Below are 12,121 nucleotides of genomic sequence, written 5' to 3' on the forward strand. Positions count from 1 at the left end.
GGTTGAAAATCACCAGGGCCATGGTTAACACAAGCAACTGTGGGAAGACAGACAGATGGAACTTCCTCTCGTTGTGCCTTAAGTAAATATAAAGCATGTTTTATGAACTAGCATTATTCCCTACAAGAGACACAATAAGTGACTCTCTGATATTTTCTAAAATATGTTTTCCAAATATTGGCATTATCACAAGCCTTGGGACTAGGGGTTCTGAGCCTGAGAGATCAAGCCAATCTCTGTTGTAAAAACAATATGACATCTCAGAGGGATTTTTTTCTTCTTAATTTCTGATGTCAGGAAACACTGAGAATATCTGTAAGTTATGATAAAAAACAGAGCAATTCTTGGGGCGCCTGGGTGGCTCAGTCGGTTAGGCGTCCGACTTCGGCTCAGGTCACGATCTCACGGTCCGTGAGTTCGAGCCCTGCGTCGGGCTCTGTGCTGACAGCTCAGAGCCTGGAGCCCATTTCAGATTCTGTGTCTCCCTCTCTCTCCGCCCCTCCCCTGTCCATGCTCTGTCTCCCTCTGTCTCAAAAATAAATAAATGTTAAAAAAAACAAACAAACCAGAGCAATTCAAATTGAATCTTACTTTGGGATTCTGGTCTCTGCCTCAGACTGACTAGTCAGCTAACAAGCCTTTTTGCACTGCTTACTGGGTAGTAAGTACTTTGTCTTTCTTTACCTTCAACAGAAATTATCAGGGAAGCACCTGAATAAACACAGTATTTTCAGTTTCTTGAGATTTTTGTTTTTATAAATCTTTCCCCTCATCCCAGTTTGTGACCTAGAATTTCCTTATAGTCAAGGCTGGACCAGAATATGTATATATTAGGGATGCCTGGGTGGCTCAGTCGGTTAAGCATCCGACTTCAGCTCAGGTCGTGATCTTGCAGTTCATGAGTTCGAGCCTGGCTTGGGCTCTGCACTGCCAGCTTGGAGCCTGCTTCGAATTCTGGGTCTCCCTCTCTCTCTGCCCCTCCCCTGCTCCTGCTCTGTCTCTCTAAAAAAAACATTAAAAAAAATTTAATGTGTAGATTAAAATTAATGAATGAATGAATCACAGGCATACCTGGATTTATTGCACTTCACAGATAATGGATTTTTTTTTTTTTTAACAAATTGAAAGTTTGTGGCAACCCTGTGTTGAGCTATTTTTCCAACAGGATTTGCTCACTTTGTGTGTCTGTGTCACATTTTGGTAATCTCACAATACTTCAAACTTTTTCATTATCATTATATTTATAGTGATCTGTGACCAGTGACCTTTAATGTTACTATTACAATTGTTTTGGGGAACCACAAACTTCATCGATATAAGATGGAAAACTTAATGGATGAATGTTGTGTGTGTTCTGACTGCTCCACTGACCAGCTGTTCCTGTTTCTCTCCCTGTCTTCAGACATCTCTATTCCCTGAGACATGGAAATACTGACACAAAGCCATTTCATAACCCTACAGTGGCTTCTAAGTGTTCAAGTGAAAGAAAGAGCTATACGTCTCTTTAAATCGAAAGCTAGAAATGATTAAGCGTAGTGAGGAAAGGTGTGTGGAAAGCCAAGATAAGTCAAGAGCTGGGTCTCTCAAGCCAGTTAGCCAAGTTGTGAATGCAAAGGAAAAGTTCTTGAAGGAAATTAAAAGTGCTACTCCAGTGAGCACACGATGATTTAAAAAAAAAAAAAGGCAAAACAACCTTATTGCTGATTGAGAGAAAGCCTTTAAAGTCTTAGTGGTCTGGATAGAAGATCAAACCAACCACAGTATTCCCCAATCCAGAGCAAGACCCCTAACTCTCGTCAATTCTTTGAAGGCTGAGAGAGGTGAGGGAGCTGCAGAAGAAAAGTTTGAAGCTAGCAGAGGCGGGTTCATGCCTTCAAGGAAAGAAGCCATCTCCATGACATCAAAAGTGTAAGGAGAAGCAGCAGCAAGTTGTCCACAAGATCTAGGTCAGATAATCAGTGAAGGTGGCTGCGCTAAACAACAGATTTTCAACATAACAAAACAGCCTTATATTGGAAACAGATGCCACCTAGGACTTTCATAGCTAGAGAGAAGTCAATGCCTGGCTTCAAAGAACAGGCTGACTCTTGTCAGAGGCTAATGCAGCTGGTGACTTTAAGTTGAAGTCCACATTCCTTTGCCATTCCAAAAATCCTAGGGCTCTTAAGAATTATGCTAAATCTACTCTGTCTGTGTTGGAACAACACAGCCTGGATGACAGCACATCTGTTTACAACATACTTTACTGAATACTGTCAGCCTACTGTTGAAAACGGTTCAGAAAAAAAAAAAATCCTTTCGAAATATTACTGCTCACTAACAATGCACCTGGTCACCCAACAGCTCTGATGGAAATATATAACAAGATAATGTTGTTTTCATGCCTGCTAACACAACACCCATTCTGCAGCCCACGAATCAAAGATTAATTTTGACTTTCAAGTCTTATTATTTAAGGAACACATTTCTTAAGGCTATAGCTGCCATAGAGAGTGATTCTTCTGATGGATCTGGGCAAAGTAAATTGAAAACCTTCTGGAAAGGATCCACCATTCTAGATGTCATTAAGAATATTCGTGATTCATGGGAAGAGGTCAAAATACTAACCTGAACAAGAGTTTGAAAGAAGTTGGTTCCAAACCTCAAGGGTGACTGGGCAGTTCAAGACTTCAGTGGAGGAAGTAACTGTAGATGTGGTGGAAAGATCAAGAGAACTAGAATTACAAGTGTAGCTGAAGGTGTGACTGAATGGCTGCAATCTCACTGGTAAAACCTGAACAGATGAAGAGTTGTTTCTTAGGGCACAGTAAAGGAAGTGGTTTCTTGGGATGGAATCTCCTCTTGGTGAAGATTTTGTGAAGATTGTTGAAATGACAACACGGGATTTAGGATATCACGTAAACTGAGTTGATAAAGCAGTGCCAGAGTGCGAGAGGACTGACCCCAGTTTTGAAAGAAGTGCTTCTGTGGGGTAAAATGCTATCAAACAGCATTGCATGCTACAGAGGCATCTGTAAAAGAAAGAATCAATAGATGCAGCAAACTTCCTTGTTTCATTTTACGAAATTACCACAGCCACACCTGCCCTTCAGCGACCTTCACTCGGATCAGTCAGCAGCCGTCAACATGGAAGCAAGACCCTCCACCGGCAAAAAGATTACAATTTGCTGAAAGCTCAGATGATGATTAGCATTTTTTATCAAGAAAGTGGTTTTTTTTAAGTTGATTTTTTATTTATTTTGAGAGAGAGATAGACAGCAAGCTGGTGAGGGTCAGAGAGAGAGGGAGACAGAATCCCAAGCAGGCTCCGCACCCTCAGCACAGAGTCCCATGAGGGGCTCACACTCAAACCATGAGGTCATGGCCTGAGCCGAAATCAAGAGTCAGATGCTTAACCAGCTGAGGCATCCAGGTGTTCCAGCAAGAAAGTTTTTTTTTTCATTTTTTTAAGATTATTTATGTATTTTTGAGAGAGAGAGAGAGAACACATGCAAGGGAGAGGCAGAGAGAGAGAGAGAGAAGGAGACACGGAATCTAAAGCAGGCTCCAGGCTCTGAGCTGTCAGCATAGGGCCTGACATGGGGGTTGAATCCATGAACCATGAGATCATGACCTGAGCCGAAGTCGGACACTTAACCGACTGAGCCGCCCAAGCGCCCCAAGTATTTTTAAATGAAGGTATGGACATTGTTTTTTTTAGACATAATGCTATTACAAACTTAATAGACTATAGTATAGTATAAACATCTCTTATATGTGCGGGGAAACAAAAAACTCATTTGACTCATTTTATTGCTATGATTGCTTTATTGCATTGGTCTAGAACTGAACCTGCAATATATCTGAGGTATGCTTGTATGTAATGTATAGATATTGCAATAATTACATATTTTTAAAAGTTTATTTAGTTTCTTGAGAGCGAGCCATAGAGGGAGGGGCAGAGAGAGGGAGAGAGAGAATCTCAAGTAGGCTCCATGCTGTCGGTGTAGAGCATGGGGTTTGGTCCCACAAACCGTGAGATCATGATCTGAGCCAAAACCAAGAGTCAGACACTTAACTGATTGAGCCACCAAGGTGTCCCTAATAATTATATGTTATTAAAATTACATAATATATAACTAGTTACTGTCAAATATCAAAAAATTATTATTTCCAATATAATTATGATTCCTTGTGTAATCTTATTCCTAGTCTTTTTAATAAATACTAAGCCCAAGATCATAATCAAGATACTAGCCCAAGATCATAAATCATAATTCTCAGTCTGGGGTTTAATACTTAAAAAAAAATCTCCTAGGGGCACCTGGGTGGCTCAGTCAGTTAAGTGTCTGACTCTTGGTTTCAGCTCAAGTCATGATCTCACAGTTCGTAAGTTTGAGCCCCACACAGGGCTCTGCTCTGAGGGTGAAGAACCTGCTTGGGATTCTCTTTCTCCCTCTCTCTATGCCCCTCTCCCACTTGCACTCTCTCTGTCTCTCTCCAAATAAAATAAATAAAGTTAAAAAAAAATCTCCCAGAGTGTATGTTGGTATTCTTTACCAATGAGCATAAACTCCTTCTTTTTGGCTAGAATAAAATCAAGAGACATGTGATTTTGCAAATATCACAGTTGAATTTGCTACCATGACTGTTGTATATAAATTTGACATATATGAATGTTTATTTGGGGGTGCCTGGCTAGTTCAATCGGAAGAGCATGTGACTCTTGATCCCAGGGTTTAGAGTTCGAGCCACACATGGGGTGTAGAGATTACTTAAATAAATTTTTAAAAACTTAAAAAAAAAAAGAATGTTTATTTGGTTCAGGATCTAATAAGTGTTTCTAAAGTAGGCATCTATTGTCATAGAGATCAAGTATGTAGAGTCCTTGACCAAGTCAATTTCTCTTCTACACAGTGGGTAAGCATCGCGAATTTAATTATCACCTCTGAGAATCCTATTTTGCTCAAGGTCCATACTAACGATGATCCTTCAGATTGACACATTTTATTAATTATAAAACAAATTATTTTTGTATCCCAAGGAGTAATATAACAAAGAATACCATAGAGAATGATAATGTATGAGGACTATAAGACATAAATGAACAGAAGTGTGTCCATCATCCAGCTTGGAAAATAGAGCCTCACCAATAGTTTTGAAGCCTTTTGGGAGCTCCTTCCCTCTGCATTCCTCTCCCTCCTCTACAGGGATAATGACTATTCTAAATTGTGTGGTTATAATCTCTTTGCTTTTTGTTACCGTTTTATTACAGATTATGTAATCTTAAAAAGGATGTTGTTAAATTTTATATATCTTTGAGTATCACATAAAGGGCTTTATAATGTACATTTTACTTCAGTGGCTTACCTTTTCCAATTCACATTTTGTTCTTGAGTTTACCCATATGGCTATGTGTAATCACAGTTTGCTCATTTTCGGTGCGTACGCTGAAGTATGACACAGTAAGAACAAACAGCAACCTATTTATTTCTTCATTCTCCTGTTGACGGGCATTTGAGTTACTTCCAGCTTTTGACTACTGTAGATAATGCTACTATAAACATTTCTGTTTGAGTGATCTGTCCACATGTGTACAGATTTCCAAAAGGTATGAACCTGGGAGTAGCATTGGTAGGTTGTAGGCTACATACATCTTAAACTTTACCAAAAATAGCCCAACATTTTCCTGAAGTGGTTGTACCAATTTAGCACTCCATCGGCAGTGTATCGTGCCACACACCTCATGATGTGCTTTCAGATTCCCTCAAATGCCCCCTTTTCTCTCTTTCTCTTTCTGAGCGCCCAAACTGCACCTGGTCACCTAGCCAATTCCAGATTTGTCTGAAATCCACGCTATGGAGATCTGCCAGAGAGCCACGGGGAGTAGCTCCATGTGATGTAAACAAGAAAAGCCAGGAGCTGGGAGCCTCCTTTCTCTCTTTCAAAGTGTAGTTCTTCTCGAAACCCTTACAACCCACATGAAGAATGACCATGTTTCACGAACAACCTTTTGTGTCTCTTTGAAGCTGGTTGCGAAGCACTAATAAAAAATCTGTGCCCATGTGAACCAGATCCCAGGAACAAAGATGTTTATGGCAACATTATCTGGGGTGGTCAATAAGCATCACAAAGCATCCCAGCTTTCCTTCTCTTCTTCCCTCACCTCATTGCCCTTAGCTAACACATCTAAAATAAAGCATTGGTCCTTCCCTTAATCCTTGTCTCAGCCTCTGCTTTCTAGAGGGTCCATGCTAAGAACATTTTCATGACTCACTTCCTCATCAACTTTTAAGACTGTCAGATGTTAAAAATTTTGCCTTTCTGCTGGATGTATCCAATGTGGTTCTAATTTGCGTTTTCCTGAATCCAATGAAGTTGATGAACTTTTCATACGTGTATTGGCTATTGTAGTTCCTCATTTGTGAAGTGCTTATTTAGTATTTTTACCCAATATACTATTGGATTGTATGTCCTTTTTCTTTTTCTTATTGATAGGTAAGATGTTCCAGTTAACTACTGGAGAATTAGAAAGCCAGGCTGTATAAAGGCATACAGGGTGGGAGATATTGATGTTATCTCTGGAAAATACATTTGCCGTATGTAGGAGTCCTTTATATTTTCTGGATACTAGTTCTTCATTGATTACATGTGCTGCCGGCTTCTTCTGCCACTCTGAGGATTATTTTTTCACTGTCTTAATGGTATCTTTTGTTGAATAGTATCTTAATGTGATCGAATGATGAATCTTTTCCTTTATGCTTGGTGTGTAAATGCTTCAGGGACACTGAGGTCATGAGGCTCTTCTTTTGTAGTATCTTCTAAAATCTTTCTTGTTTTAAACAATATTTTATTGTAGTAGCTTCCAAAAGCTTTATTGTCACACTTATACATTTAGGTACTTATCAATTTATTACTTGCTCAGCTCCAAATCCACCCTCTTTTGTCCTGCTTTGTAATACTGGAGCTGGACGTTATAAATGGTTGTCAACTGACACGTTCTTAGTCTTGCCAGAAGAGGGTGCTGAAGAGACACTGCAAGAGGAGGGTACTTTTCCTGGTTCCCGTGCTTTCCCTTCAGGTGCAGTAAGTGGCTTCTTGGCCCTTGGGTGGCTTCCCACTGAGTTTCGCTGGCACCCGACGGGTGATTTCCAGCAAGCTTCACCGGCACCCCTGTGGGTAGTTTCCTTCCAGCCAGCCCTGGCCTGCAGCCCGTTCCCTCTCAACCAGTGGAGCGCAGCTACACCTCCGAAGTCTGCATCTTAGCCTTGGGTGGGGGGGCGCTCTTCCAAATTTGTTTCTTTCTTGCCTGCTCTGCCCTAGCCCTAGAGGTCGTGGCTGTTCCCTGCATCTGCTATGTCTGTATTATTTGTAGTTCTCTACTCCTCTAAGTAGTTAATCCCCTTGTAATTAGTTAGTAATTCTTTATGTTAAATTTGTCTAGTTCACATTACATGTGGTTTCTTTTGCCTGACTGGGTCTTGATTGACAAAGTATTTAGTCTACCTAGAAATAATTTTGTATATGAGATGAGACAGAAGTCCAACTTCACTTTTTCCATGCAGATAGCCAATTGGGCACCATTTAGCAAAAAGAACTTTTTCCCCCATTGTTCTTCAGCGACAACTCTGTCATATAGCAACAGTCCCTACGTGCGTGAGTTTGTTTCTAGGATGTACGTTTCTCCCATTTGTCTGTGCCTGCACTAATGCCTTCATGTTCTATCACATCTTGTAAGTCTTGGTATCTAGTATAGCATATCCTTCCACAAACATCATTTTCTTCAAAATTATGTTGGATTGTTATCAAATGCTTTTTTCTGCTTTGTATGAGATAATCTTATATTTTGTTCTTTTTTAAAAATTTTTTTTAAAGTTTATTTATTTTTGAGACAGAGAGAGACAGAGCATGAACGGGGGAGGGGCAGAGAGAGAGGGAGACACAGAATCGGAAGCAGGCTCCAGGCTCTGAGACATCAGCCCAGAGCCCGACGCGGGGCTCGAACTCACGGACCGCGAGATCGTGACCTGAGCTGAAGTCAGACGCTCAACCGACTGAGCCACCCAGGTGCCCCTATTTTGTTCTTTAATCTATGGTGGATCACACTGATTGCTTTTTAAATGCTAAACTCTAAACTGTTTTGTTGTTTCTATTTCTGCTGGCTCTATCTCATGGTGGCTTATTTCCTCATGTGGTAGATTTTTTTATTCCTTGCTCTTATTGGGCTGAACAATCTGTAAGATTAGTGGTATAAATTTGAACCCCAGACTCATGAGAGGTCAGGTTCATTGTTAGAACTCTGGACAGACTATTATTATTTTCACTCAAAGTCATAACAGAGGCAGGCAGGTTTTTTGTTTTTGTTTTTGTTATTGTCCTGTCTTATATAAGCCCAAGATTTATCTCCCATTTCCCATGATGCTATTCACCCCCAAAGCTTTAGGTTTCTACTATGGACACTTTCCCCAGGATAGCCAACTCCCGTGTTGGCATATCACCAATTCCAACAAGCTGTATTTGTTTTAGGCCGCTGGAGATTTTCTTTAGTGTCTTGAGGTCTTAGCAAAGTGTATGAATATTTATTTGTTGAAATTTATCCAGTACCAGTGTTTTTAAGCAGGAGGGCATCTTCTAGTGAACCTGGCTGCTGGTGGCAGAAGTCTTTTTGTTGCAATATCTTCTATAGCATTGTTATATGTGACATTACCAACTTTGTTCTAAAATCTTGAATAATTTTTCTTAATGGACCTGGCAACACCATATATTGGGAAAGTTAATGTCCAAAGCCTTTCCGTTTCACTTATTTCCCTGAGATTCTATAATTTTGCTTAGGGGAGAGACGAGAAGTGGTGCGTAACCAGGATAATATCCCCATAATCACATAAGCCAGACCAATTCCTTGGATGCCAAAAGTCAGCTCATGTACCACAAATGAAATAAGTCCCAATAAATGATCACCGACAGTCTAATTGGACAATTGAGCAACTGAAGAGCGGAAGATTAAGATACAGTGTGTACTGAATTCAGGGAAATATCATAAGGATTAATACAACATTCATTATAATTACATTGGCTACTGGCCACAGGAACTAATCCATTTTGAATGAAACATTGAAACACTTTAATGGCAATGGCTATTTGTGGAAAGAGTATGGAAGTATGGGAAATTACACTGGGGACGGTGCATTTGGAAGGCTTTATTGGTCTTATTCCAGCAGCAATCAAAAACAACTGTTTTGCATCCCCAGGCTTCAAAAGTCTTCCCAGAGGAGGGGCATCAGTATCATGGATATCCCATGAGACGTGACCCAATACTTGGAAATAAGAAGTTTCTTTATGAACAGAAAGAATAGTTTAAGGAAAGTGTAATATTTTTATCCCTGGATTTTGACATACCAAACCCATAAAACAGTAATCAGACAAAAGCCCATAAACGATTTTGGAATTTTTTTCTAATCTTTTAGATAGTCCTTTTCTCTCTGGAGGGGAAGATCCTTTCCACTTTGAAGTGGCACAGTTTCTGTACCTTATAAGCAAGACCCCAAAGCAACCCTGTGCATTCAGAAGGGACAGTGGGGCCACTGCCGTGGTGACCTGGCAATACTGACCTCATCATTTGGTCTCTTCGCCAAAAGAGAGGGGACCAACACACTCCCTGTGTTTTTAAATTTTGAGGTAAGAATTGAGCAAGGCCCTCTTCATCCAGTGGGGAAAAATTATTAATTTGCTTAATTTTTTTCCTTGCAAAAGAGAGGTTAGTGGCAGAATTACTCCTTTAACGTTGCGATTTCGTATGTTGCTCAGAAATTGGCCCATTCCCAGACTCCTTTGTTAGGATAAGTGTCAGTTGGCACCTAGAGAGCAAATACGGAGCCAATATAAAATGTACACCAAGATGCTCTTAAGGCTAAGGTAAAAGTCCATGAAGTAGGCATAAAAAGCTGTCACTGGCGCCCGTGTGCTCTTGAGGTGGGAAGCCTGGGCCAGGATACGTGGGTGGTACGTCCAAGCTGTGACGATTCCCTTCAGGGGAGTTTGATTGATGCTTCTTTCCTCTGATGAACTTTGAAGTATATTCAATCTTCAGGTTGTGGATTGTAGATCGTTTTTATCAGGGTGATCTTTCAAGCTGCTTGTTCCTGTGAATAGAAGTGTTGACACACTTCAGTAGTGTTTTGTAATAATGTAGCAACATGCCATTTAATACATAAATATTTTCCAAGTGGATGGCCACCGGAAGTGCAACAAGAAGTTTCATGAGCCTCTCCAGTTCTTCTGTTGGCTCTAGTTTTTGTGACCTTAAGAATTATGGGCAAGAAATCTGACCATTTCGGTATATACATTTGGGCTAATTTACTTTTTGAAACCCCATTTGGCTTTCTACCATCCTGAGCTAGTTGAGCAGAGGAAGTACGCCGTATTAGTTTCGGTAAGGCTTTGTCTACTTCCTTTACAGTTTGACCTGATCACTGCTGAGGGATGAAGTTGCCTCAACTTGGGAAAGAAGCTCTTTGGAAGTCTTTGATTAATGGTGACCGGGTAAGCTTTTGCTTGTTACTAAAAACATACTTGAATTACCAACGTGCAAGCCCATGAACAACATTTCTTTGCCTAGGTAGAAACCTGAATATTTACAAATGTCCTGGTGGTGAAGGATGAGCTACCGGTATTTATGGGCAAGTTGACATTACTGTTCATTCATTCAGTGAATATTTACTGAGCACCTGCTGTACAACAGACACAGTTCTAGATGCTGGGGATAAAGTGGTGAATAAGGAAAGAAGGCATAAATTCCTTCCTCCATGGAGCTCACATTCTAATGGGAAGAAACAAACATGGCCCGGAGGTCAAATATACTATGTCAAGTGTACTTAGTGCTAACGAGAAAAACAAAACAAGGAAAGGGGATTAAAAAGTATGTATGTGGTAGTCTGGGAGAGGATTACAATTTTAGATAGGGTAGCCAGGGCAAGGCTTCACAGGGATGGAGATCTTTGAATAAAGCCAGACGGACATAAAAGGAGATGAGGAACAATAGAGGTTCTGTTGAGATAGAAGGATAAACAGCAGACCAAGTAAAGAAGATGTGTTCAGAAAGGAAAGGGTAACCAACTCTGTCAAATGCTGCTTGGTAGTTGAGTAAGAGAAGGGCAGAGAGTGGACCAGCTCTGGAAGGGCAACAGGGGTGAAAACCTGACTGACATGGCTTCAGGGGAGAAACAGATGGAGAGAAATTAGAGATGGTGAGAACAGACCACTATTTTGAGGGATTTTCCTCTGAAAGGGAGCAGAGAAACAGAGTGATAACTGGAAGGAGAAACAAGATAAAAGGAAGCCTTTGCCTTACTGTTTTCTGGTTTGGGGGGGTGGGGGTTGCGAGATAATACAGCATCTCCAAACCATGACAACAATTATCCACTAACGAGTGAATATCAGTGCCATTTGGAGAATGAAGGAGCACAGTGAGGGCACTGCCAACCGGGGAGAGAAGACAGAGTGCCTGTGGACAGATGCTGGCAGACAGGCAGGTTGGATATCAGGAGCTGTGGAATTCTCTCCTGGTGGCCTCTATTAGTGAAATAAGGAGCAAGGTCAGCAGCAGGGAGTGAGGGATGAAACCTGTATGAAGGGGGAGGAAAAGATGTGAAATAATTAAGTACGAGAGTAAGAGAGTTAATGGACTAGATAAATGTAGAATAATGACTAGGAAGTTAAGTGCCCACTGGAGGTAAGTGGTCATGAATGGGAAGTGGTGCAGTCAATACAGTTGTTGTTTTTTCAGCCGTGTTTTTCTGCAGCGTTGACGCAGGCGTGGGAGAATTAGCTTCTGCCAGGGTCTCAGTTTTGCCAAGCAAGTAATGCAAACTGAGATCTGGCCAAGGGAGTTCAGGGCATTTGGAGTGGCTCGTTACGACTGATGATAAAATTTAAACTGGGTAGGGAAGTGGAAGGTAAGGAAGGAAGCTGAGGCTCCCGTACTACAGAGTGGGTGGCTTAAAAACAAACATTTATTCTCTCACACTTCTGGAGGCTGGAAGTCCAAGATCCAAGGGTGGGCAGGGTTGCTTTCTGGTGGAGCCTCTCTTCCTGGCTTGCAGACTGTCACCTTCTTGCTGTGTCTTCACATGACCTTCCCATTGTG

The 12,121-nt window shown here is 41.0% G+C and overlaps 1 long non-coding RNA gene across 1 annotated transcript in view; it reads right to left on the reverse strand.

The window, feature by feature from the left end:
* Positions 1-9,128: 9,128 nt before the first annotated feature.
* LOC128313582 (uncharacterized) overlaps positions 9,129-12,121 on the reverse strand; it is a 42,640-nt gene continuing 39,647 nt past the window's right edge. Inside the window, exons 3-4 of the long non-coding RNA XR_008294486.1 lie at positions 12,000-12,109; positions 9,129-10,118 (exon numbers count right to left, since the gene is read on the reverse strand). This is a non-coding gene — a long non-coding RNA (uncharacterized LOC128313582). The remainder of the gene's footprint in view (positions 10,119-11,999; positions 12,110-12,121) is intronic.

This window comes from Acinonyx jubatus, chromosome C1, assembly GCF_027475565.1.
Source record: "Acinonyx jubatus isolate Ajub_Pintada_27869175 chromosome C1, VMU_Ajub_asm_v1.0, whole genome shotgun sequence".
NCBI classification, from domain to species: domain Eukaryota; kingdom Metazoa; phylum Chordata; class Mammalia; order Carnivora; family Felidae; genus Acinonyx; species Acinonyx jubatus.